The sequence below is a fragment of the Chlorocebus sabaeus genome, chromosome 14, assembly GCF_047675955.1.
Source record: "Chlorocebus sabaeus isolate Y175 chromosome 14, mChlSab1.0.hap1, whole genome shotgun sequence".
NCBI classification, from domain to species: Eukaryota; Metazoa; Chordata; class Mammalia; order Primates; family Cercopithecidae; genus Chlorocebus; species Chlorocebus sabaeus.
The window spans coordinates 69,875,447-69,902,020 of NC_132917.1; the positions used below are offsets into that span (position 1 = coordinate 69,875,447).

The 26,574-nt window shown below is 44.0% G+C and overlaps 1 protein-coding gene across 36 annotated transcripts in view; it reads right to left on the reverse strand.

Annotated features, from left to right (window-relative positions):
• The window catches only part of ASPRV1 (aspartic peptidase retroviral like 1), a 147,334-nt gene that overhangs the window by 93,994 nt on the left and 26,766 nt on the right, over positions 1–26,574 (reverse strand). For 18 of the 36 annotated variants that reach the window (XR_012095353.1, XR_005243408.2, XR_012095344.1 and 15 more), the window contains 3 exons: positions 23,665–23,742; positions 14,912–15,014; positions 12,541–13,920 (listed from right to left, as the gene is read on the reverse strand). The gene's annotated coding sequence lies outside the window, so the exon portion shown is untranslated. Of the gene's footprint in view, positions 1–12,540; positions 13,921–14,911; positions 15,015–17,435; positions 17,502–23,664; positions 23,743–26,574 lie in introns of those variants that run through there. The other 18 variants (XR_005243409.2, XR_005243398.2, XR_012095355.1 and 15 more) reach the window with 6 other exon arrangements.

Below are 26,574 nucleotides of genomic sequence, written 5' to 3' on the forward strand. Positions count from 1 at the left end.
GAAGAGCCATTGTAGGCTCTTGAACAGATAGTGGTGATAAAAGCAGTGATCAGCCCAGGTTTTATGGTGTAGCATGCAAAATGAATGAAGCAGAAAATGAGATTAGAGAAACCAGTTAGTAAGCTGTAATGGCAATACAAGTCTGAAATAATAAGGTAGCAACTAGGGTGGGCAGTAGGATTATAAAGAAATGGATCAATCTTAAGACACTTTATAGAGTAAGCGCTGATTTGACAGTCTCTCAGGTAGGGAGAACAGAGTAACAAATCACTGATAACACCAAGGTGTTTGTCTACACCAAAATTGGAAGGTTACCTATCAGTGTACATACAAACAAAAAACAAAAAAAAAGTAATAATCCAAAACACACAGGATTCTGTTACCTAAGTCACTATAATGTCACTTTGTAAAGTAATTTTTATTTTTTTCTGAGACAGGGACTCACTCTGTCACCCAAGCTGGAGTGCAGTGGCATGATCATGGCTCACTGCAGCCTCGAACTCCTAGGCTCAAGGGATCCCCCCACCTCAGCCTCCCAAAGTGCTGGGATTACAGGCATGAGCCACTGCGCCCAGCCTGAAGTAATTTTTAAATGCTGTTGTGGCTGTTTATGATTACTGCCCACTCCTACCTCTCCCCACTCTCTACTCTTTAGGTTCTAATTGAGACCACACACTCCTCTCCAGTGTTTCTCAAGGAGACTTCCAGTAGGAAGGGAAGAACCAAAATACCACCTCCCCTCCAAGCCTGTCAAGGGTGCCAAATCTAGGGGAGTCTCCACTCCCACCTACTGCTTCTACTTTAGAAGTAATTTTTTTCTCTAAATGGAAATCTCCAGCCTATAGAACACTTCCTCTTGGATGTACCTCTAGCTCTTCAAATTCAACCCCAGGAAACAAATCCATCTTCCCCTTCTAGAGGAGTGGCTCCCCTTTCCAGTTAGCCCCATTTCCATCACGACAGGTAACCTTCCAATTTTGGTGTAGACAAACACCTTGGCATTATCAGTGACTTGTTACTCTGTTCTCCTCAAACTCCTGGGCTCAAGCAATCTGCCTGCCTCAACCTCCCAAAGTGCTGAGATTACAGGAATGATGAGCCACTGCACCTAGCCTATTTCCTTTTTTTTTTTTTTTTTTTTTTTTTTTTTGAGACAGACTCTTGCTCTGTCACCCACGCTGGAGGGCAGTGGCGTGATCTCAGCTCACTGCAACCTCCGTCTCCTGCGTTCAGGCCATTCTTGTGCCTCAGTCTCCTGAGCTACTGCTGGGACTACAGGTGTGCACCACCACTCCTGGCTACTTTTGTAGAAACTTCCCAAAGTGTTGGGATTACAGGCAGAAGCCACTGCACCTGGCTGAAATAGCCTTTTCTATATGCTTTGTTAGTCACATTTGATTTCATTCTTCTATGACTGTGGTCTATTTTTTTGTGGTATTTGCTTTTTTTCCTATTAATGTGTAAAAGCTGTGTACACTAGAGATATGCTGAAAATTGTTTTTAACCAGTTTGTCATCGACTTTTAATTTTGCTTATGCTGTTACTTTTTTTAGCTATTTCATCACATATTTTCCATTATAGTTTCTGCCTTTAGTGCCATACTTTTAAAAAAATTATCTTCTAGTACATTTATTACTTTAGTTTTTATGTAAAAACTTGTAATCCATCTAGAATTAATTTTGCTACATGGTGACAGAAATTTTTTTTCTTGTCAGCCAGTTGTCCTGTATCATTTGTCCTAACACTATTCTTCCCTGCTGAAACCTAGGTCTGTTTCTGGACTTTCTAATCTATTCTGAGCTCTCCTCCTTGACAAGAATCCTTCTTCCCAGTTGGACTAGTTTTTCATTTATCCACAACAGGTTTTATGAAGGTTGCTGCTTTTATTGTTGCCTTTACCTAGAATATCCTCCTATTTTTCCTCCATAGATCCTTCAATGTAAAACCATTATGAGGGTAAGCAGTAAGTGCTATTCAAAACAAGAAATACCTTCAAAAGAGGGAAGATAATGCAAAAGTAAACATCAGAGGGTCTACAGATTATTCTTTGTGTAGCTAAAGAAATATTCATGAAGGCTGGACAGAGTGGCTCATGCTTGTATTCCCAACACTTTGGGAGGCCAAGGAAGTTGAATTGCTTGAGGCCAGTGGCCAGTTTGAGACCAGCCTGGGCAACATACCAAGACCCTGTCACTAAAAAACAAAAAAAAAAATAGCCAGGTCTGGTGGTGAGCACCTGTAAGTGCTAGTTACTCAGGGGGCTAAGGTGGGAGGATTGCCTGAGGCCAGGAGTTTGAGGTTACAATGAGCTATGATCACATCATAGCACTTCACTCCAGCCTTGGCAACAGAACAAAACCATGTCTCAAAAAAAAAAAAAAAAAAAAAAAAAAAGGCATATGAAGCTCTTTATTCCCCTTGGTGGGCTCTGGACACACAGAAGTGAACCCAGAAGTGATTTTAGGATGAAGAGTTTGAGAGAGTTAAATTGCTTGCAAAATAGAATGAGAGAAGTATTTGGAGTTCTAGTGGTAATATGCTAAGGAGAGTTTGCAGAGGAGAGAAAGATAAGATTATAAAAGACCAAGGCTGGCAGGGCGAGGTGGGTCACACCTGTAATCCCAGCACTTTGGGAAGCCGAGGTGGGCAGATCACCCAAGGCTGGGAGTTCGAGACAAGCCTGACCAACAGGGAGAAACCCTGTCTCTACCAAAAATACAAAAATTAGCCAGGCGTGGTAGTGCATGTCTGTAATCCCAGCTACTTGGGAGGCTGAGGTAGGAGCATCACTTGAACCTGGGAGGCAAAAGTTGCGGTGAGCCGAGATTGTGCCATTGCACTCCAGCCTGGGCAACAAAAGCAAAACTCCGTCTCAGAAAAAAAAAAACAAAAAAACAAAAAACACAAGGCCAACATATGTGGGTGATATGAGTAATGACAAATCCCTACTGGAGGGATGGGCAAAAGTACTCTGAGGAACAGGAATAACCAGTATTAGAATTCAAGTTGCTTACTTTGTTGCTATGTTCAATGTTCAATTCTCTTCATTATCCCAAACCTTTGATAAAAGTCTGCAACACATATAAAGGCTTTAGCTGTGAGTTCTGCATCTGTATCAATGTGGATGGAAACAATGACAGTGTACTTGATCTAGTAAACCATCCATAATCTGAACAAATTCAGTGGAAGCAAGAGCTCAAAATCAGAGCACCTGGGAATTTGAAGCAATCTGAAGAAGGAATCAGGACAATTCCTGCTGTAAGTTGAAGAATGACATTTCAAGCCAAAACTTTAAGGAGAAGGATGACTCCTGCTAGCTGATGGGTTACACTAGGATGCTGAATCCTTAGACTCTTAAACCAAATTACATGAGGTTCCATAGCGATTTACAGAAACAGCCAGCAGGGGAGGTGCCAATTACTTTGCTTGCACAAGAAACAAACTGAGGATCATACGCCCCCCGCCCACCTCTTCTCCATTCTGCATGCTCCTAAAGAGGTCTTGTGGCCCCTACTGCACCTAAGGGTGGCCTTAGTCAACTCTCAAGTTTTCTCTCAAGGTTCTAGCCCTCAGATGCTTCCTCTCCAGGACTTCCATTTTACTTAGTCTGAATCTCAGCTTAACCTTTAATTGTTCTTGAATAAGAAAAAGAACGAACCACATCCTAGACATCTTACAACTGGAGCCTATTAAATTCCCAGTGGGGGAATAGAAGACAGTGATGCTAAAGCATGTTAATAAATGACCCTAGTTGGTGATGCTTCTAAATCAAGGAAATGAGGAGGAGGAGGAGGTTTGGAATGGGGAAAAAGAATGGTTTGATGAAGAATATAATTTGGCTTGAGACATGTTGAGTTTAAGATGCTTAAGAGCTATCCAGGTTACAATGCCAATAGTGTTTGGCTATTATGAGTAAGAAACTCAGAAGAGAGAGAAATCTAGGTGGGAGATGATAGTATTAAAGTACTTGATGTATTAGTGGTAGCTGAACCAATAAATATAGATGGCATCATCTAGAGACAGTACATAGAGGGAGTAGAGACAGTTGGGCATAGTGGCACCCACCTATGTAATCTCAGCTACTCAGGGAGGCTGAGACAGGAGGATTGCTTGAGCACAGGAGTTGGAGGCTGCAGTGAACTGTGATCACACCACCACATTCTAGCCTGGGTGACAGAGCAAGACTTTGTCTCTTTATTCATTTTTAAAATTTTTATTTATTTTGAGATGGAGTCTTGCTCTGTTGCCCAGGCCGGAGTGCAGTGGCGTGATCTCAGCTCACTGCAACCTAAGACCTTCCCTAACAGCCTTCCTAAAGCTGCTAACAAGTTTTCCAGTTATAGGCCAATTAATACTTAGCAAATACCAGCTGGGCACGGTGGCTCACGCCCATAATCCCAGCACTTTGGGAGGCCGAGGCGGGTGGATCATGAGGTCAAAAGTTCAAGACCAGCCTGGCCAAGACGGTGAAACCTCGTCTCTACTAAAAGTACAAAAATTAGCTGGGCACACTGGCAGGCACCTGTAATCCCAGCTACTTGGGAGGCTGAAGCAGAAGAATCACTTGAACCCGGGAGGCGGAGGTTTCAGTGAGCCGAGATTGCGCCACTGCATTACAGCCTGAGTGACAGAGACTCCGACTCAAAAACAAAATAAAATAACGTGGCAAATACCTATAAACCAAAGAAACTACAAGCTCTACTGAAGATCTTTGAAGGCCCATTTCAAGCCCTCTTCCCACTTTCCTATAAGCGAGCTGACTCCCTGGTCTTCAATTAAAACCATGGTCTTTCAGAAGAAGTGGCAAAAATGGACAAATGCCACAGGCTAAGGCCCTAAGGGTGGGGCTTGTATATGCAGAATGCTGCTTACTGGATGTTCAAAGAACATACCTAAGGACATGGTCCATCCATATCTAATGTCACGGTCAAAGCTGAGCCTTTCCATCTAGTTTGTCTTATGATTAGCTAAGCCAACTATCTGAGTTGAGATCAGCCAACTAATAGATCTCACTCACGACAATAAAGACACATATATGAGGATGTCAAGAGGACCCAGTAATTTCTTCATCAGAAGTCTTAGAGATTTCTTTCAGGTGATCTTTCCCTAGCTGTGCTGGTTGGGAATGGCATGCAGGGGAAGTAACTGGCTTGCTCTTTGGTTACTAGCTATGTCAGCTTCAATTCCTGGTACCTGGTCACCCACCCAGTCAGATTTAAATGGCAAACCACCTGTACCACCACCCTGCCCACAGAGCATGAGCTTATCTCCATTCAAGGATTGAAAAAAATATAGTCTAGACTGCCCATAAGATATAGAAGAGAAATTTAATAGGGAAGGTAGAAAACTGATGTCATACCCATTCCATAAAAATGAGCTACTTCCCATTTGGCACTGATCCCCATGTGTAACGTCAAAATCCTGAACTAGCAGTAAGACTTGAGACTAATGCTGAGATGAATATAGTCCCAGAGTAGACAGAAGTGTACTCAGAAGTGCTCTAGAGAAATTCTGACAGAGGTCCAACCTAGGGAAGAGAGCCTCAGAGAAGCCCTCCTATCTTGTATCCAGAAGCCAGTGATGGCCATGGCCATGATGGCACCATAGCATCTACCACTTCCTGTTTCCACTGGGATGGAGAAGATGATTCAAAGTGGAAGAAAGAATGCAGAATTCTTCCTTCCTCCTCATTTCAGAGTTCCATTGTGGATGACAGCTATCTATCCTTTTGCAGACACACAGGAAATAGTGATTATTACCTTCATCTGGAATTTCAGATGAAGGTAATAGTAACATTATCTTCATCTGGAATTACTTCATTTGATGTCCATTCCTTTGGAATAAAGATTCACTCTTTCCAAAACTGTACTCCACCAAACACATATTCTGTAAGATTTTAATAAATATTCCTTCAGGAAAAAAAAAAAATGAATCTCTAGTTAAATACGTTTGAAAAATGTTACATATTCTACTTCCCTTTTGGAGTTTTACAATGCATATTAAAAGCTCTTTTTGAGGTGGAGGCAGCTGGACAGTTAACATGAAATCCAGGGCAAGAGCTCAACGAAGCTAAGAGCCTTGTTCCAGAAGGCAGCGGGACAGACTAGCATGACATCTAATTAGCCCAAAGAGTAGATGGCAAAGTTCAAGGTGGTCAACACAGGGAGATCTGTGCATGGACAGAACTCTACCTACTAAAGCCTAGATGCAAGAAAAGGCTCTAGTATCAGATAAGTGACCTGGCCAGGGGAAGGGTGGAAAGTCCCTGGTGAGGGACTGACAGCAGGGCTTTAGTCCTGGACAGGGTTAGTAAGTCCAGGCAGAGAAACAAGACAACGCTTGTATTTCTAGGTAAAAGTCAAAATAAAGGTGAGATGGCGGGAAAGTAGAAACTGATAGGCAGAGAGCTGTCATTCAGGGCACAGAACACATGCCCAGGAGTTCCTTCCTACTGGAGACACTGGTTCTAATACCCTAGTGATCAACAGATCCTGCTTTCCACTAGACCTCATGTATGAGGCTGCAGGGGTTGAGAAGAGAGGAAATGGTGTGGGAGGTTCAGAAATCTCGAGTAGTGCTGATTCCATTAAGGTAGGAGGTACAGACCTTGCCAAACTTGGGGGATAGGGAGGAGAGGCCATTCCTAGGCTGCCCACTAGGGAAATGTGTCCAAAAAAATTAGCTACAACCCAAGAGTCCTCAGTAAAGCCAAAAGTCTGGATCAAAAATAAAGTGCTCTAGACTTAGGATAGGAATACGAACAGTGAAATTGAACCTCAGGGTGGAGGCATCTATAAACCCAATTGTAAGGAGCTCAGAAAGGCACTGAGATTTGAGTTGCCTCTGTAAAATATGCCCTTAGGGGAGAAAATGCTGTGAGAATTCTAATCATAAAGGCAGTTAGAGAACACTGGTGAATGAAAGATGACGCCAGGTCAACTAGGAAGGGTCTCTGTTTGGCAGAACTCAGGCCAATAAAGTCGTATGCCTTCTTTGGGAGGCCAAGGTGGGGGTATCACCTGAGGCCAGGAGTTCAAGACCAGCCTGGCCAACAAGGTGAAACCCCATCTCTACTAAAAATACAAAAATTACCTGAGTGTGGTGGTGTGTGCCTGTAATCCCAGCTACTTGGGACGCTAAAGCAGGAGAATCACTTGAACCCAGGAGGTGGAAGTTGCAATGAGCCAAGATTGCTCTACTGCACTCCAGCCTGGGTGGCAGAGTGAGACTCTGTCTCAAAAAAAAAAAAAAAAAAAAAAAAAAAAAGTTGTATGTCTTAATCACAGGGACTATCTTCACAGCTTCTGGATCAGTTATTTTGGCTCCACAAAATTAGTGCACAAGGAGGAACTGTACCTTTGCATGGACACCTCAAGTGCTTTGTCACTGCTTCTGGCATGGCTTATTTTGCTTTCCGGTAAAGCTCTTAGCATAGCTCATTGGGAAATTGAGACCAGAAGTTGTCCGTGACCACCAGCCACGAAGGAAATGCCCTACCCTTGTTGCCACTGGTGGCCTTTTTTGCGCCACCATTTTGCATCATTTCTCGGAAGCTGTGCCTCCCCCCTTCTAAGATCTGTGACAGTCTTGTCTGAGGACATCACAGTAAACCACAGACCCAAAGGTCCAGCACTCCTAGTTACATTCTAGCTGTCAGCAGCTCTCCACACAACACTGTGCCTCCAGCCGAACACGCTGGTGGGAAATCTGTCTACTCAGCACACCCTCTTTGGGGGTCATGGGCCTCCATAACCATCACCCTCAGCTGCTTGTTTTTTCTCAGACAAAACTGCGAAGGAAACCAAGTATTTCTTTTTTTTTTTTTTTTTTAAACCAAGTATTTCTTTAGGGACCCAGCATCTCTCTTCAAGGCCTTTATCTCAAACTCATTGGTGTCTCCTTCCTGTCCCTACAACTAGGAGCACAGTGCCTTCTCCTCTCTATCCCTTCCTCAGGCTAGTTCTCAGAAATCAATCTTATAAACTCATTCACACTTCCACTTAACATGACCAAGATGTTTCACAATCAAAACCCTTCCTGGAGTCTCTTCATTTTTAACAGGGTCTCAAAGATGTAAATCAAGAAAAAGAAATTTCAATTGTGGGATTCCAAGCAATAGCCAACAGCCAGGGAAAGTTTTTGAGGGGCAGGACACATTCTTGGTGCCCTGAAATTATACCACTTGACAGACCAGCTCTTTGTATTCCATCATCTGACACCTTCAAGCCATCTCTTCTGCTAGCCCAGGGGCCAGGATCCCTGAATGTGTGCCAGCACCCACTGCTATCTGGTCTCCCTTGGAAAAGAAAAAAAGAGACACACATAATTTTTTGTTTGTTTTTTGAGACAGAGTTTCACTCTTGTTGCCCAGGCTAGAGTGCAATGACACGATCTCGGCTCATGGCAACCACTGCCTCCCGGGTTCAGGCGATTCTCCTGCCACAGCCTCCCAAGTGGCTGGGATTACAGACATGAGCCACCATGCCCAGCTAATTTTGTATTTTTAGTAGTGACAGGGTTTCTCCATGCCAGTCAGGCTCGTCTCAAAGTACCGACATCAGGTAATCGGCCCGCCTCGGCCTCCCAAAGTGCTGGGATTACAGGTGTGAGCCACCGCGCCTGGCCGAGACACCTCTTACTCACTCACTAATCATTCAATGTTAACAGTCACACAACAGGTGCCACCAGCTCCAGTACATGCAATAACACACCACACCCTCACCTCTAGCCCCATCACAGCTGACTTTGTGAGCCACATCAACAGATTTTATGTAGATGATAGGACAGAGCCACTTTAGTAGTAAACCAATTACCACTGGTGTTTTGACACGTGTGGCCTACACTGTGATGAAGAACAAAGACTTCTTGAAATCCTCACCTACAGCCAATTGGTATCTTTCCCACATATGTTGTTGCAGCATCTCTATATATAGAATCTAGTACTCTATAAACAGAATGTTCTAGCTAAACACGTACCAACAAGCAAAATCGCAAGGTAGGTAAAGACGGCATCTCATCACCCTTCTTTCTCTCACCCTTTCCTAAATCTCACCAGGGACAGAAAAGCTCTGTGAAAACAGCATGGGTTTTGGCGTTGTACAGACTTGAGGAGAAATAAATCTTAGCTCAGCCCTTTTATTAGCTGTGTGACCTTGGACAAGTTATATAACTTCTTTGACTTTCAGCTTGCTCATGTGCAAAAAATGGGAATACTTTATTGGTTTGTACTACAATTAAATTATATATGAAAGCATCTAATACATGCCTGGCTCTCAACGGACACAAGTTTGTTATCCATCTAAACTATCATGTACCTGGTATCCTCAAGCTATCAAAGCCAATGTGTGTGCCCCACACAAATCTTCCTTTTCTTTCCTAAATCCTATTGAAGCTGCCATCCCCTACAAGAGATGATCTAATCACACTGTTAAAAGGAATGCAATTCTGATGAAATGAATTCAAGTAAAACATAAACAACATTGCTGGGTTTCTACACTAACTCTGGGTTGGGGGGTATTTCTGCATTTAAAAAAGCAGCCTGGTTGGGAGGCCGAGGCAGGTGGATCAATTGAGGTCAGGAGCTCGAGACAAGCCTGGCCAACATGGTGAAACCCCATCTCTATTAAAAAACAAAAATTAGCCAGGCATGATGGCACGCACCTATAATTTCAGCTACTTGGGAGGCTGAGGTGAGAGAATCACTTAAACCCAGAGGCAGAGGTTGCAGTCAGCCAAGATCACACCACTGCACTCCAAGCTGGGCGACAGAGCGAGACTCTAAAAAAGAAGCCTGGAAATTCAAATGAGAGGCAGGATGTGCAATGGTGAGGCTCTCCTAAAGGACAAGAGACCAGTATTCACCTTTTCCACTGCAAGCACAGCCTCTTTTCACTCTCTCTGCGGAAGATGAGAAACCAATCCGAGCTACAGAACATCAGCTCAGATTGCTGAATGTCACACCTCAAATCAACAGCAGGTCCAGAATAGAACTTGGAGCCTTGGCTACCCCTCCTGCTCTAGTCAGCACATGTCACTTCCTTACCCAGGAAGTTATGGTGTTGTTTTTTTGTTTTCCCTAGGAGGTTTCCAACACTATTTTAAACTCTTTGGACTCAAGCAACAGGATTTGACTATGGTCACAGCCTTGAAACTGTGTGTGGGAGGCCTGGACCTTACTTCTAGCATCACATCTTTTTTAAATGGTCTCAACGAGGCCCAGATTAATACAAGTGGTACAATGAACTTATGTCTTGACTTGTCTCTTAGTGATCCAGGAAGGAGGATCACAGAGAAATTTCTAGGTTTTCCACATACAGGATCACAGAAGCAGATTATTCGGGCTAAAATCAGCCTAAGCATAATCATGTGACACATGTGCTATGCTGACTATAAATCACAATTCAGCATGGGAATTCTCATTATTAGGTACTCTTTGGCAGTATGTATGTTCTCCTTTGACTTTCCTGGCAAGACCCTAGTGAGCCAAGGGCACTAGCTCAGGCTAGGGTCTGAGAAGCCAAACACCCTTGGGGGAGGGAGGGTGGTGGAAAAGGCTGGCTGGCAGCTTCAGCAGGTGGTATAAAGGGGAACTGAAGGTGAAGTCTAGGGTGAGGGAAGGACTGGTCCAGGCAGGATTACTCAACAGCATGTGCTCAGGGAACTGGCAAAACAAGAACAACAACAAATATTTTAAGTTATTTTATATTTATCAAAGTGGTAACCATGGTAAAAATCAGAATTTTGCTGCATTTTCTTTACATTTTGCTAGGTTTCTTTATACTTATTTTGCATTTACACTGTTTTTAAAATACATACTGAGGGATGAAAGTATGAGGGACATCATAATTTTTCTATTGCTTAAGACTGTTAAACAAATTCTTAATCTGGCCTCTAACTTCAGGAACAAGCAAGGAAAGCCAAGAGTTTGAACTTTCCAGGTCAATATTCATTTCTTCATTCAATAAATATTTCTTGAGGGATTAGTAAGTATCAGGCCTTTGCTCAGTCCTGGGATGCAGCAGCAAACAAAAGAGATGTGGTTCCCGGAGTTCAGTTTAGTGAGAGTGGGTAAGAACAAGAACAGAATCTAAAGCCAAAAGTCTTATTGGAAAAGAGGCAAGATTCCACAGCCAGCAATGAAATGCCAATAGAAAAGCCCAGGGGCAGGCAAGAAGTTATTCAGGGAGATGAGCTGGTTCAGAAAATGGTCTCATCCCCTCACTCACTTTGACAGGGGAGACAGCCACTGTGGTAGGTTGAATTCATCAATATAAGTGCCCTCACAGCCAATGCCACCATGAAACTGCCCCTTCTCTGTTCACAGCCATGTAACTATAAGCTATGTGCAAGATCTTGAAAGCTCCAAAGAAAAACACAAGATTTGAATTGTCTACTGACAGAAATTCTAGAAGGTATACCACGCCAGAAGTGGGAAGTACAAAACCAAATGCCAGAGGCAGCTGGGGGATCCTCCCCCAACATTGTCACTACACTTCTCTGACACTGCACGAAAAGTAAAAATAAAGACACAATAGGAGAGGGAAAATAAAGGGGAGCAGGGAAGAGGGATTGAAGAAGAGATCGGGTGAGATGGTCAGGCTACAGTCAGAAGCCTCGTGAGAGGAGTTTCTGATTTACAGTATGAAGCAGGCAAGACATGAAGAAAGGCTATGGCCTGATGTGTTAGAAAAATGAGTCACAGGCCAGGTGTGGTGGCTCATGCCTGTAATCCCAGCACTTTGGGAGGCTGAGGCAGGTGGATCACAAGGTCAAGAGATCGAGACCATCGTGGCCAACACAGTGAAATGCCATCTCTACTAAAAATACAAAACTTAGGTGGGCGTGGCGGCGTGTGCCTGTAATCCCAGCTACTCAAGAGGCCAAGGCAGGAGAATTGCTTAAACCCGGGAGGCGGAGGTTGCAGTGAGCCGAGATTGCGCCACAGCACTCCAGCCTGGTGACAGAACGAGACTCTGTCTCCAAAAAAAAAAAAAGGGGGCCGAGCAGAGTCACTCACCCCTGTAATCCCAGCACTTTGGGAGGCCGAGGTGGGTGGATCACGAAGTCAGGAGATTGAGACCATCCTGGCTAACACGTTGAAACCCCATCTCCACTAAAAAAGCTGGGCATGGTGGCAGGCACCTGTAGTCCCATCGGGAGGCCGAGGCAGGAGAATGGCGTGAACCCGGGAGGCAGAGGTTGCAGTGAGCTGAGATCGCGCCACTGCACTCCAGCCTGGGCGACAGTGTGAAACTCTGTCTCAAAAAAAAAAAAGAAAAGAAAAGAAAAAAGAAAAATGAGTCATTCCAGCAGCTCAGCTCCAACACGGTCAAAACGTGATGGCCATGGTAAAGGTGGAGAGCCAACAACAGCAACAGCAGGAGGTATAGAATCTATGCACAGCCAGCACAGTAGGGGCCTACAGAGATCTCAAAGTGTTTGACTTCTCTGGGCCTCAGTTTCCTTTATCTGAAAATGAAGATAGTAAGAGTGTACTTTAATTACCTAGGACTGCCATAAAATTACCACAAACTACATGGCTTAAAACAACAGAAATTTATTCTCTCGCAGTTCAGGAAGCTACAAGTCTGAAATCCAGGTGTCAGTAGGGCCATGCTCCCTCTGAAGGCCCTAGGGAAGAATCCTTCCTTGTCTCTTCTAGTTTCTGGTGGTCGCTGGCAATCCTTGGAGGGCTGCAGCCATTCCTTAGCTAGCAGCAGCATAACTGCAATCTCTGCCTCCATCTTCATGTGGCCATCTTCCCTCTGTGTCTCTCTCTTCTTATGACAACACCAGTCACTAGACTAGGACTTTCCAGTTAAACTTCATCTCAACTTGATTATATGTGCAAGGACCGTATTTCCAAGTAAGATCACATTCATAGGTTCTGGGGCAACATGAATTTTGGGGGATACTATTCAATTCGGTACAGAGCACCAACCTCCTAAGAAGTTTATACATGTAAGGTATTATACTTAGGACCATGACTGGCACACAATATGTGTTGTGTAAAGGTTGGCTACTCTTCTTCAACATCTCTGGCAGGTAGCTGTTGCCAAAAGGGTATGTAGGTGTGTTCTGTTATGTAAGAATCACCCTCCCTCCATTTTGAGTCAGAGGCAAGAAACTGAATGAAACTAGAGTTCTGAAATAAGCAGATTAGGGCAGAGCTAGAGCACATGTTTATTACCATTCAGTACCCCTTATCAATATCCTAGCAATATTCTCAGGTTGGAGTGAAAAAATACCTGCTACAAGCACTTGTTTTTTGAACAACATAGACTTTTATCATTCCAAATGAACAATGGCCCTTCAAAGCATTCCCTTGTTAGGATCTGCCTTGGAAGAGCCTTCAGAGCCAGCCAAGAAGCTGCAGCAGAGAGACAGCAGTCTCGTAACTTACAATTCAGACTGTGAGTTCTGATCCCAAACTGTTTTACATGGTATATTCACCCCATGGTTTGGTAATGAAATGACCTTTGGCTGTATCCAAACATTAAATCCATTCTCTGAGATGGAGATTTGCTATTTCTGAGGATGTGATATTCAAAATAACAAGCCACTTTCAAATTAGGGAAGAGGAGAACAGATTAAAGGCTCCTGCTCTTACTTCTCCTTCTTTAATGAATGAATTTGGGACAGCTACCCAAACTGGAAAAAACATATAAGGCGGGACGCGGTGGCTCAGGCCTGTAATCCCAGCACTTTCGGAGGCCGAGGCAGGCAGATCACAAGGTCAGAAGTTCGAGACCAGCCTGGCCAACATAGTGAAACCCAGTCTCTACTAAAAATACAAAAGTTAGCCTGGAATGGTGGCACGTGCCTGTAGTCCCAGGTACTTGCAAGGCTGAGGCAGGAGAATCGCTTGAACCCGGGAAGCAGAGGTTGTGGTGAGCCGAGAACATGCCACTGCACTCCAGCCTGGACAACAGTGAGTGAGACGTCGTCAAAAAAAAAGAAAAGAGAAAAGAAAAAAGAAATAAAGCCAGATTCCAACCACTCTCTTCATATCAAAATAAATACCAGATGGATCAAAGATTTAAATTTAAAGATAAAAGATTTAAACACACAGAGTACTCAAAAAGAACAAGTAACTATTTTTATAATTTTGAGGTGGGGAAGCATGCTTTTTCTAAACATTGGTCTAGTAGCAGAAAAAATAATAAGGGAAGAGATTTTCTGACTACCTAAAAATGTGAAATTTGCATACAGAAAAAAAGTTGCATAAACAAAGCTGAAAGGAAATGACAAAATGGGAACAATTCTGTATTATATATGATAGTCGACATGTTAAATCTTACAAATAAAAAAAAATTATTGGAAAAAATGTGCAGGCAAGGTGCAGTGCTTCACACCTGTAACCCCCAATGCTTTGGGAGCCCAAGGCGGGAGGAGCACTTCAGTCTAAAGTTCAAGATCAGTCTGGGCTGCAAGAACCCATCTCTAAAAAAAATAAAAAATTAGCCGGGTGTGGCAGCAGGCACCTGTAGTCCCAGCTGCTCACGAGGCTGAGGTAGGAAGATCTCTTGAGCCCAGGAGTTCAAGGCTACAGTTAGCTATGATTGCACCACTGCACTCCAGCCTAGACAACAAACCAAGACCCTTCCTCTCTAAGAGAAAAAAAAAAAAAAAATTCAAAAGTCATAACTGATTTAAAGAAAAAATAGAAAGGTCCAAAATACATCTGAAAATTCAACCTTTAATATTCAAATAAATGAAAATTAAATCATACTTATTGAGTGCTATGTTTCAGTTACTATTTATTCTAAGCATTTTACTTGGATTTATTCTTCACAATAACCCTCTAAAATAAGTGCTATCATTACCTCACAATAACCCTATAAAACAGGTGCTATCATTATGCCTACTTTACCACGATGAAATTGAAGAACAGAGAAGGTAAATGACTTACCTAAGGTCACCCAGTTAGTAAATGGCTGAGTCAGAATTCATCCCCTAGCAGGCTGGCTCCAAAGTCACATTCTTAACCACTGTGGTACAAGACCATGTCTTACCTGTTAGATGAAGAAGACAAAAAATACAACACCCAATGTTATCAAAAGCATGGGAAAACTGGCAATCTCATGTGCTGCTAATATAAGTTTACATTCTTAAGGGTAGTTTGGCTCCATGAATTGACATTTAAAATATGCATACCATTTAACTCAGCAGGTGAATTTCTTGGAATTTATCCTGAAGAGATAGTGCACAAGCATGTAGAGATGTATATATCAAGTGTTTATCACAGAATGCTCACAATAATCAAAATATTGCAAATAAAAAGCCCAGTAAGTATACCAAATGTCCAACAAATTCATTCACTCAACAAATATTTATTGAGCATCAATGATGTACCAGGAACTGTTCTCAATACCAGGTATAGAGCATGGATAAAAGAAAAAAGGGCCAGGCATGGTGGTTGACGCCTGTAATCCCAGCACTTTGAGAGGCTGAGGAGGGAGGATTGCTTGAACCTAGGAGTTTGAGACCAACCTGGGCCACACAGTGAGACCCCCATCGTTAGAAAACATTTTTTAAAATAGCTGGGTGAAGCAGCACATGCCTGTAGTCCCAATTACTTGAGAGGCTGAGGTAAGAGGATCACTTAAACTCAGGAGATGGAAGTTGCAGTGAGTCGAGATCACGCCACTGCACTCTAGTGTGGGTGACAGAGCGAGACCCTGTCTCCAAAAAAAGGGGGAGAAACACTCATTCTATGATACAGAATGGGATGCTGCCTGATTCTAGCATAACAAAACAATCTTTAAAATAAAAATCCCCGTCTTCATGGAGCTTATATTCTAATGGAGGGAAGTTAGGCAATAAGCAAATAAATGAGAAGAGTATATATCAGGTGATGCTAAATGCTATAGAGAAAAATACAGAAGGGAAGAGAGATAGGGAAGAAAGGGGGATTGTTATCTTGTTAAGGGAGTCAAAGAAGACCCCACTGATAACAGATAAAACAAATGGATTAAATATTAGAGAATAATAGCAGTATGATATATCCACTCACTGAACAATAATTCAGCCCTTTATTCTGTATTTATTGACATGAAAATGTCCTCAATCAAGTGAAATCAAGTGAAAAAAGATGATAAGACAGTAACAAGGTATGACTCCACTGATATAAAATTACATGTATATATATGCTCATATTCCAACTGGGAGAGTGGACCAACATCTAACAAGATTAATACTGAGTAAGGGTCCAGGCTGAGTGCCAGGCAACAGGATAAGCAGTATGTTTGTTCACACATCCATTCACTGATCCTCCTCCCAATACTTATACTTTGCTCCAGAAATAATTTAAGAACAGCAAATCTACACCCCCCCCTCAAGTTCTTTCTCTCTCTCATCCTTTCTCTCTTCTTCCCAGAAGCCAGGCCAGTGACAGTATGAAAAACGTACATAAAAAGGATGGAAGGAAACCTCTACAGAATCTGGATGGGATTCCTCTTATTTCAACACATAGGAAACAGGTCCTGGGAAGCACAACTCCTCCCTGCACACCTGCAGGATTTGAAGCAAGGCTACCTGACTCAGATTCTCTATTTTATCCCCTACTAAACCCAAGATGCCCTGCAGGGACAGCTGGGAGCAAGCCTGGCTCATCATATGGAGGTGACAGGCCACAGGAAGCCAGAGCTCTACCCTTGGTACACAAGGCCTGTATCTTTCTATGAGCAGAAATGACAGAGTCAAACCGTTTTTGGCCCCTACCCTGTCCTCTCATCCATGCCTGTACTCACAAGCTATCCTGGCTAAGTTAATTCATGCTCAACCCCCCATATTTACCACCTTGCCCACTTACCCCAGAGATTCACAGATTTCCCCAGTAAGAGACTAAGTCCCTACCAAGAAAGCTGCCTAGAGTGACCAGACATGTTAGTTTGATTCAAACATTTCCAGTCTTGGGTGAGGGTAGCCAGGGTTCAGATCTATCTGCTCTTAGATATGTAGGAGCAGACTACACTTCTTGTTTGACCATAAAGCCACAAACAAGGAACTGGAAACTTCCCAAAGGCGAAATCCACATTGTTGTTGCCTGTATGTTTAGCCTGGGGTAGGGGGGGTACAGGCACATGAGTGGAGGCAGGGCACCCAGGGGAAGACTCAACTACTTCAAAACATTTCTCACATACTCTCTGTCACCTTTTGGACAACAACTATAAGCCAGGCTCTGTGTTAAGTGCTTTCATATACTACTGACAAAAAAAGCAAAATCACTTTTATCAAATATTCCGACTACGTGCTACTGAATTTAAGACACCAAAAGTACAGTCAGGTCCAGCTGCCCTGCCGATAGTTAAATATTCAGGCTTGATGTTAAGCAGAGGATAGAAACCTGAGATTCTCTCCTCAGGGTTATCACAGAAGTGTACATACTATCAAGTCAGATTCTTCAGGCTCCAATCTGGCTCCAGCTCTCTTACCTGTGCTTTCAGCAGGAAACATCACAAACACTCATGTACACATCTCAAGTCCCCAACACACTTGGTCTGCAAGTGGAAGAAATTTCCTGCTAGAAATGGGTACCACATGAGGTAGAAAAAACCAAAAGTAATCACACTTCTTCAGCAGAGGAACCTCTTTCTCTCTCCACTTTCATCTCTGCCAAATATGTATTTATTGAACAACTCATATTATGCTCATCACTACAGGATATAAGATGCCTCCTGCCTTCAAAAATTTACTCCATTAGGGAAAACAAAATCAACACATACGAAGCATGTTATAAAAATAAGAGGACCCGCCGGGCACAGTGGTTCATGCCTGTAATCCCAGCACTTTGGGAAGCTGAGGTGGGTGGATCACAAGGTCAGGAGTTCAAGATCAGCCTGGCCAAAATGGTGAAACCTCGCCTCTACTAAATATACAAAAATTAGCCAGGCGTGGTGGCAGGCGCCTGTAATCCCAGCTACTCGGGAGGCTGAGGCAGGAGAATCGCTTGAACCTGGGAGATGGAGGTTGCAGTGAGCTGGTATCGTGCCACTGCACTACAGCCTGGGTGACAGAGTGAGACTTCGTCTCAAAAAAATAAAAAAAATAAATAAATAAGAGGGCTCCAAGATTTCTAGTGCATGGAACAGGAAAAAAGAGATGCTGGTGGGCCGGGCGCGGTGGCTCAAGCCTGTAATCCCAGCACTTTGGGAGGCCGAGACGGGCGGATCACGAGGTCAGGAGATCGAGACCATCCTGGCTAACACAGTGAAACCCCGTCTCTACTAAAAATACAAGAAAATTAGCCGGGCGTGGTGGCAGGCGCCTGTAGTCCCAGTTACTCGGGAGGCTGAGGCAGGAGAATGGCGTAAACCCGGGAGGCGGAGCTTGCAGTGAGCCGAGATCGCGCCACTGCACTCCAGCCTGGGGCACAGAGCAAGACTCCGTCTCAAAAAAAAAAAAAAAAAAAAGAGATGCTGGTAAAACAAATGGAAAAGTATGTAAAATAAGACAAATGGTGGGATGTCCTGGTATATATAGCTATCTTCAATTTCAAATAACCACATCTCCCCTTTTTGGTTCCATTCCTAGTAGAGTGATATTTTACTTCAAGAAAAATCTCCAATACAAACATCTGAGACATAAAGTTGGGGACCATTCACAAGGCAAAAAGGAGTCTCCTCTTTGCTCTAAAGTTAACTAAGATATGATTTAACCACCCCTCAAACTATCCCTGTATCATACATACATACATACACACATATACATACAATGTTTATACCCAACTTTTCAGGATCACATTTATAAGGTGAAGCAAAGTAGTTTTAAAAAGTATTCAGGACAGGCGAGGTGGCTCACGCCTATAATTTCAGCACTTTGGGAGGCCGAGACAGGTGGATCACCTGAGGTCAGGAGTCTGAGACCAGCCTGGCCAACATGGTGAAACCCTGTCTCTATTAAAAATATGAAAATTAGCCAGGCATGGTGGCGCACGCCTGTAATTCCAGCTACTCAGGAGGCTGAGGCAGGAGAATCACTGGAACCCGGGAGGCAGAGGCTGCAGTGAGCAGAGATCGCACCACTGAACTCTGAACGCCACTGGGCAACAGAGCAAGACTCTGTCTCAAAAAAAAGAAAAAGACACGTGCACATGTGTGTTTATTGCAGCACTATTTACAATAGCAAAGACATGGAACCAACACAAATGCCCATCAATGATAGACTAGATAAAGAAAATATGGTAACACATACACCATGGAATACTATGCAGCCATAAAAAGGAATGAGATCACGTCCTTTTGCAGGGGCATGGATATAGCTGGAAGTCATCATCCTCAGCAAACTAACACAGGAACATAATACCAACCACCACATGTTCTCACTCATAAGTGGGAGCTGAACATTGGGAACACATGGACACAGAGAGGGGAATAACACACACCAGGGCTGCTGGGGGGTGGGAGGTGGGGGGTGAGGGGAGGGAACTTAGAGGACAGGTCAATAGGTGCAGCAAACCACCATGGCACACATACACCTATGTAACAAACCTGCACGTTCAACACATGTATCCAGTTTTGGTTTTTTTGTTTTTTAGAATAAAGAAAAAAAATTTTATAAAGGCAGTGTATCAGGTTGGGTGTGATAGCACATGCCTGTAATCCTGACACTTGGGAGGCCAAGACAGGAGGATTGCTTGAGGCGAGGAGTTCAAGACCAGCCTGGGCAACATAGCAAGAAGACTCTGTCTCTACAAAAAAATTTAAAATTAAAAAATAAAATATTTCAAAAGGCAATGTATTGATGAAGAATGGCTAAACTATGATGCATACATAAAATGGAATATTATTCGGCCTTAAACTGGAAAGAAATCCTATCACATGCTATAACATGGATGAACCCTAACACATGCTAAGTAAAATAAGCCCATCACACACACAAAAATACTGTATGACTCTATTTATATGAGGTAGTGAAGTATTCAAATTCATAGAAACAGAAAGTAGAATGGTGGTACCAGAGAGAAAGGAGAGGTAGGGCAAGTAGAGTTGTTGTTTAATGGGTACAGAGTTTCAGTTTTACAAGATGAAGAAGTTCTGGAGATCTGTTGCACAAAATGTGAATATACCTAAGACTACTAAAACGTAAAGACTTAAAAATGGTTAAAATGGCAAATTTTATGTTTGTTTTTTACAATTTCTCATACACTTAAAAATGGTTAAGAAGGTAAATTTTATGTGTGTGTTTTTTACCACAACTGCTTTTTTTTTTTTGAGATGGAGTCTTGCTCTGTCACATAGGCTGGAGTGCAGTGGCACGATCTCAGCTCCCTGCCACTGCAACCTTCACCTCCTGGGTTCAAGTGATTCTCCTGTCTCAGCCTCCCAAGTAGCTGGGATTATAGGTGTGCGCCACCTCACCCAGCTAATTTTTTTTGTATTTTTAGTAGCGACTGGGTTTTGCCATGTTGGGCAGGCTGGTCTTGAACTCCTGACGAGGTGATCCACCCGCCTCAGCCTCCCAAAGTGCTAGGATTACAGGTATAAGCCATCGTGCCCAGCTCACAATTACTCTTTTTAAAAAGGTAATGTTCATATGGGGAAAAAAAAAAATTCAGCAACAGAGAAGGATATTAAAAAACAAAAAGGCCAGGCATGGTGCTCATGCCTATAATCCCAGCACTTTGGGAGGCCAAGGCAGGTGGATTGCTTGAGTTCACGTGTTCTAGACCAGCCTGGGCAACATGGCAAAACCCCATAACTATTGAAAAAAAAAAAAGAAAGAAGAAAAAAGAAAACTTTCAGAAACAGTATGGGTATATAACAAGTATACAAAGTTTCTCCTCTTTTTACATACAAATGCTAACACTAGTACACTAGCCATAAAAACTATTCTGCACGTTAGTTTTCTCTTAATGACAGATCTTGGAGATTGTTCCATACCAGTGTGTTTGTGTATATCTGTGCAATCTTTCTTTTTCCTGCAACCAATCATCCATCCTTTTTTTTTTTTTTTTTTTTTTTTTGAGACAGGATCTTGCTCTGTTGCCCGGGCTGGAGTGCAATGGGATGATCTCGGCTCACTGCAACCTCCGCCTCCCAGGTTCCAGCAACTCTCTTGCTTCAGCCTCCCAAGTAGCTGGGATTACAGGCATGCACCACCACGTCCAGCTAATTACTGTATTTTTAGTAGAGATGGGGTTTCACCACGTTGGCCAGGCTGGTCTTGAACTCTTGACCTCAAGTGATTCACCGGCCTCGGCCTCCCAAAATTTTGGGATTATAGGCATGAGCCACCGCACCCAGCCAGTAAAAAGGTTTTCTTGGGTTTTTTTTGGTTTTTTTAGAGGGAGTCTTGCTCTGTGGCCAGGCTGAAGTGTAGTGGCACAATCTCGGCTCACTGCAACCTCCACCTCAAGTTCAAGCAATTCTCCTGCCTCAGCCTCCCGAGTAGCTGGGACTACAGGTGAGTGCCACCACACCCAGCTAATTTTTTGTATTTTTAGTAGAGACAGGATTTCACCATGTTGGCCAGGATGGTCTTGACCTCTTGACCTCGTGATCTGCCCGCCTCAGCCTTCAAAAGGCTGGGATTACAGGCGTGAGCCATCATGGCCGGCCAGTAAAATGTATTTTTAAAGCAAAACATATTAAGGACTTTGCAGATCAATTTCGCACAGCTTTTCCCTCAACAAATATGTTCAGGCCAGGCATGGTGGCTCATGCCTGTAATCCCAGCACTTTGAGAGGCCGAGGCGAGAGGACTGCTTGAGCCCAGTTCAAGACCAACTGGGCAACATAGATCCCACCTCTGCAAAAAAAGAAATTAGCCAGGCATGGTGGCTCAAGCCTGCAGTCCTAGCTACATGGGAGGGTGAGGTGAGAGGATCACTGCCGCTTGGGAGGTTGAGGCTGCAGTGAGTGGAGACTGCACCACTGCACTCCAGCCTGGGTGACAGTGCTAGCTAGACCCTGACTCCAAAAAAAAAAAAAAGTTCAGATTTCACTCTTTATATATCCTCCAGGAAAACTGAGTTAATGATTGATATTTTCTTTGGTTTGACTTGAGTAACATTTTCACCTCAGCTCATTTCTTTTTTTTTTTCTTCTTCTTTTGAGATGGGGTCTCGCTCTGTCGCCCAGCCTAGAGTACAGTGGCACCACCTCTGCTGTCCTGGCATCCCAAAGTGCTGGGATTACAGGTGTCAGCCAACGCACCTGGCCAAGCTTATTTCTACTAGGCTGTATGTGTTGGCTTTATCAGTACCACAAGGAATCGTGGATACGATCAAGGAAATACATGAAATACACATCATCCTTTCAATGCTATGGTCACTCTTTACACTCTGCTGTCTTTATCAATGGCTTGTCAAAAGTATTCATTTTATTGTGTTTAACTCTGAGGAAATTGAGTCTCACTCTGTCACCCAGGCTACAGTTAACCTCCACCTCTTGGGTTCAAGCAACCTTTACCTCCCAGGTTCAACCAATTCTCCTGCCTCAGCCTCCCAAGTAGCTGGGACTACAGGCACGCGGCACTGCACCCAGCTAATTTTTGTATTTTTTGTAGAGAGAGTGTTTTGCCATGTGGGCCAGGATGGTCTGGAACTCTTGGCCTCAAGTGATCGCCTGCGTCAGCCTACCAAAGTGCTGCAATTACAGGTGTTAAGTACAGGTGTAAGCCACCGTGCCCGGACTCTGCAGAAATTTTTTTTTGAGACAAAGTCTTGCTCTTGTCTCCCAGGCTGGAGTGCAATGGCATGATCTTGGCTCACTGCAATCTCCACCTCCCAGGTTCAAGTGATTCTCCTGCCTCAGCCTCCTGAGTAGCTGGGATTACAGGCGTCTGCCACCATGCCCGGCTAATTTTTGTATTTGTAGTAGAGACGGGGTTTCACCATGTTGGCCAGGCTGGTCTTGAACTCCTGACCCCAGGTGATCTGCCCGCCTCGGCCTCCCAAAATGCTGGGATTACAGGCATGAGCCACCACACCTGGCCAGAAATTTTTTTTTTAAGTTTTATTACCCAACTAATTTTTTTTTAAAGCACCTCTTTCACTTCAGTGTCTCTCAGTCTGCTGACTGGTTTTCTCTTTTTTTTATGGTAAATTGATTTTTTTTTTTTTAAATTATACTTTAAGTTCTGGGATACATGTGCAGAACATGCAGGTTTGTTGCCTAGGTATGCACACTGGTTTTCTTAGAGGGAGCATAGTGAGGCAGAAATGAGGGCTCCTTAGATACATCGGGGTTCAAATATCAGTTCTGCCATTTCCAAGTTAATTAATCTCTTAGAGTAGCCATGCCCCAACCTTTTTGGCATCAGGAACCCGTTTCATGAAAGACAATTTTTCCATGGACAAAGGGGAGGGAATGGTCTTAGGATGATTCAAGTACATTACATTTACTGTGCACTTTATTATTATGATGTTGTAATATATAATAAAATAATTATACAACTCACCATAACGTACAACCAGTGGGAGCCCTGAGCTTGTTTTCTTGCAATTAGATGAAATGGGAGACAGTGACAGATCATCAGGCATTAGATTCTCATAAGGAGCATGCAACCTAGATCCCTCACTTCCTCAGGTCACAACAGAGCTCCTGCTCCTAAGAGATTCTAACACTGCCATTGATCTGACAGGAGGCAGAGCTCCAGCAGCAATGCGAGTGATGATTGTAAAAATACAGATGAAGCTTTGCTCACTCGCCCACCACTTACCTCCTGCTGTGCAACCTGTTCCTAATGAGCCACAGACTAGGGTTGGGGACCCCTTTCTTAGAGCCTCTGGGTTGTCACCTGTAAAAGAAAGGCACTACTATCTTATCTCTTACACAGGTGAAATCACAACATACGGTTGAAAAGCCTATTAGAATGCTAGGTGTGCTGGCTCATGACTGTAATCCCAGCACTTTGGGAGGCCAAAGCAGGTAGATCACCTGCGCTCAGGAAATCGAGACCAGCCTGGCCAACATGGTAAAACCCATGTTCACTAAAAATACAAAAATTAGCCGGGTGTGGTGGCACACATCTGTAATTCCAGTTACTTGGGCGGCTAAGACATGAGAACTGCTTGAACTCGGGAGGCGAAGGTTGCAGTAAGCCAAGATCACACCACTGTGCTCCAGCCTGGGCAACAGAGTGAGACTCTATCAAAAAAAAAAAAAAAAAAAAAGCCTATTAAAGAGGAAACAGTGCTGTCTCTGTTGAACCATCACTGTCTCAGAAGTCAAAGAAATGCTTCAAGAAGTAGTAAAGGGCCGGGCGCGGTGGCTCAACCCTGTAATCCCAGCACTTTGGGAGGCCGAGACGGGCGGATCACGAGGTCAGGAGATCGAGACCATCCTGGCTAACCCGGTGAAACCCCGTCTCTACTAAAAAAATACAAAAAACTAGCCAGGCGAGGTGGCGGGCGCCTGTAGTCCCAGCTACTTAGGAGGCTGAGGCAGGAGAATGGCGTGAACCCGGGAGGCGGAGCTTGCAGTGAGCTGAGATCCGGCCACTGCACTCCAGCCTGGGCGACAGAGCGAGACTCCGTTTAAAAAAAAAAAAAAAAAAAAAAAAAAAGAAGTAGTAAAGGACAAGAAGGAATCTGCCAAGTTGACATGAGAAAGGGGGTTTCTGGAAGAGGCAACAATACATACAAAGGGCAAGAGTTGGGCAGAGCTGCCAGGCACAGTGGCTCACACCTGTAATCCCAGGACTTTGGGAGGCCGAGGCAGGTGGATCACCTGAGGTCAGGAGTTTGAGACCAGTCTGACCACCATTGTGAAACCCTGTCTCTACTAAAAAAATACAAAATTAACCAGGTGTGGCGGCACACACCTGTAATCCCAGCTACTTGGGAGGCTGAGGCAGGAAAACTGCTTGAACCTGTGAGGCGGAGGTTGCAGTGAGCCGAGATCGCTTCACTGCACTCCAGCCTGGGCAACAACAGCGAAACTCTGTCTCAGTTAAAAAAAGAGTTGTGCAGAGCCACAATCCAACAACACAGATACTAACGAAGATAAAAATGTGGATTAGTCAACAAGTAGTTATTGAGTGCCTCTACATACTAGGCACTGAAGATACACAACCAGGAACAAGCTCCCTGCCCTCACAGAGCTTCAAACCCACCAGGAGAGAAAGACAAACAGTTAAGTGGTCTTATGTAAACAAATAAGGTGCTAACAGTTTCTTCATATACAGCGCCAAAAAAACCCTTCAAGAGGAGATAATGCTTACTTGACAATTAAAGGCAAGGGACAGGCTGGGCGCGGTGGCTCACGCCTGTAATCCCAACACTTTGGGAGGCCGAGGCGGGTGAATCACTTGAGGTCAGGAGTTCAAGACCAGCCTGGCCAACATGGAGAAATTCTGTCTCTACTAAAAATACAAAAATTAGCCAGGCATGGTGGCGCATGCCTGTAGTCCCAGCTACTCGAGAAGCTGAGACAGGAGAATCGCTTCAACTCGGGAGGCGGAGGTTGTAGTGAGCTGAGATAGTACCACTACACTCCAGCCTGGGTGACAGAGATTCCGTCTCAAAAAAAAGCAAGGGATAGTTAATTGAGGCAAAATGCACAGTAAAGACTGTTCCAGGCAGAAGCTATACAGCATTGCAAAGGCTCTCAGGCCAGAAACCACTGGAGAAGGGGTCAACGAACTGTGAGCAGATGAGGGTGCCAGGAGTAGGGAAGGAGGGGCCTGGGATGACACGTGAAAAACATGCAGGGACTAGATACTGCAGGATCCAAGTAAAGAACTCAAATCTCTTCCCTGCCCCTTCAAGGGTAGAGAAGTGGCAGAGTCCTGTAAGTCAAAATATCTCTAAATATGGTCTGGAGGACTGAGGGCAGTGGCTCACACCCATAATCCCAGCACTTTGGGAGGCGGGTGGATCACCTGAGGTCAGGAGTTCAAGACCAGCCTGGTCAACATGACAACCCCCCGTGTCTACTAAAAATACAAAAAAAAAAAGAAAAAATTTAGCTGGGTGTGGTGGTGGATGCCTGCATTCCCAGCTACTCTGGAGGCTGAGGCAGGAGAATCTCTTGAACCCAGGAGGTGGAGGCTGCAGTGAGCCAAGATCACTCCATTGCACTGCAGCCTGGGTGACAAGAGCGAAACTCTGTCTCCAAAAAAAAAAAAAAAAGGAGAAAATAGATATCTTTGGCTAGGCGCAGTGGCTCATGCCTATAATCCCAGCACTTCGGGAGGCTGAGGCAGGTGGACTGCCTGAGGTCAGGAGTTTGAGACCAGCCTGGCCAACATAGTGAAACCCCGTCTGTACTGAATATACAAAAATTTAGCTGGGCATGGTGGCAGGTGCCTGTAATCCCAGCTACTCAGGAGGTTGAGGCAGGAGAATTGCTTGAACCCAGGAGGCAGAGGTTGCAGTGAGCCAAGATAGCGCCATTGCACTCCAGCCTGGGCAACAAGAGCGAAACTCCATCTCTCTCTCTATATATATATATGATCTGGAGATGATGACTAGTGTCAGAATCACCTGGGAGGCTGATCAAGCTGCAGATACCTGGTCACCACCCCAAACTTACTGAATTAAGAGTATCTAGCAGTTAATACCAGGAATCTGCATTTTAAACAAATATCCAGTGCCCCCTCCCTCACCCTCATAGGTAATTCTGATAC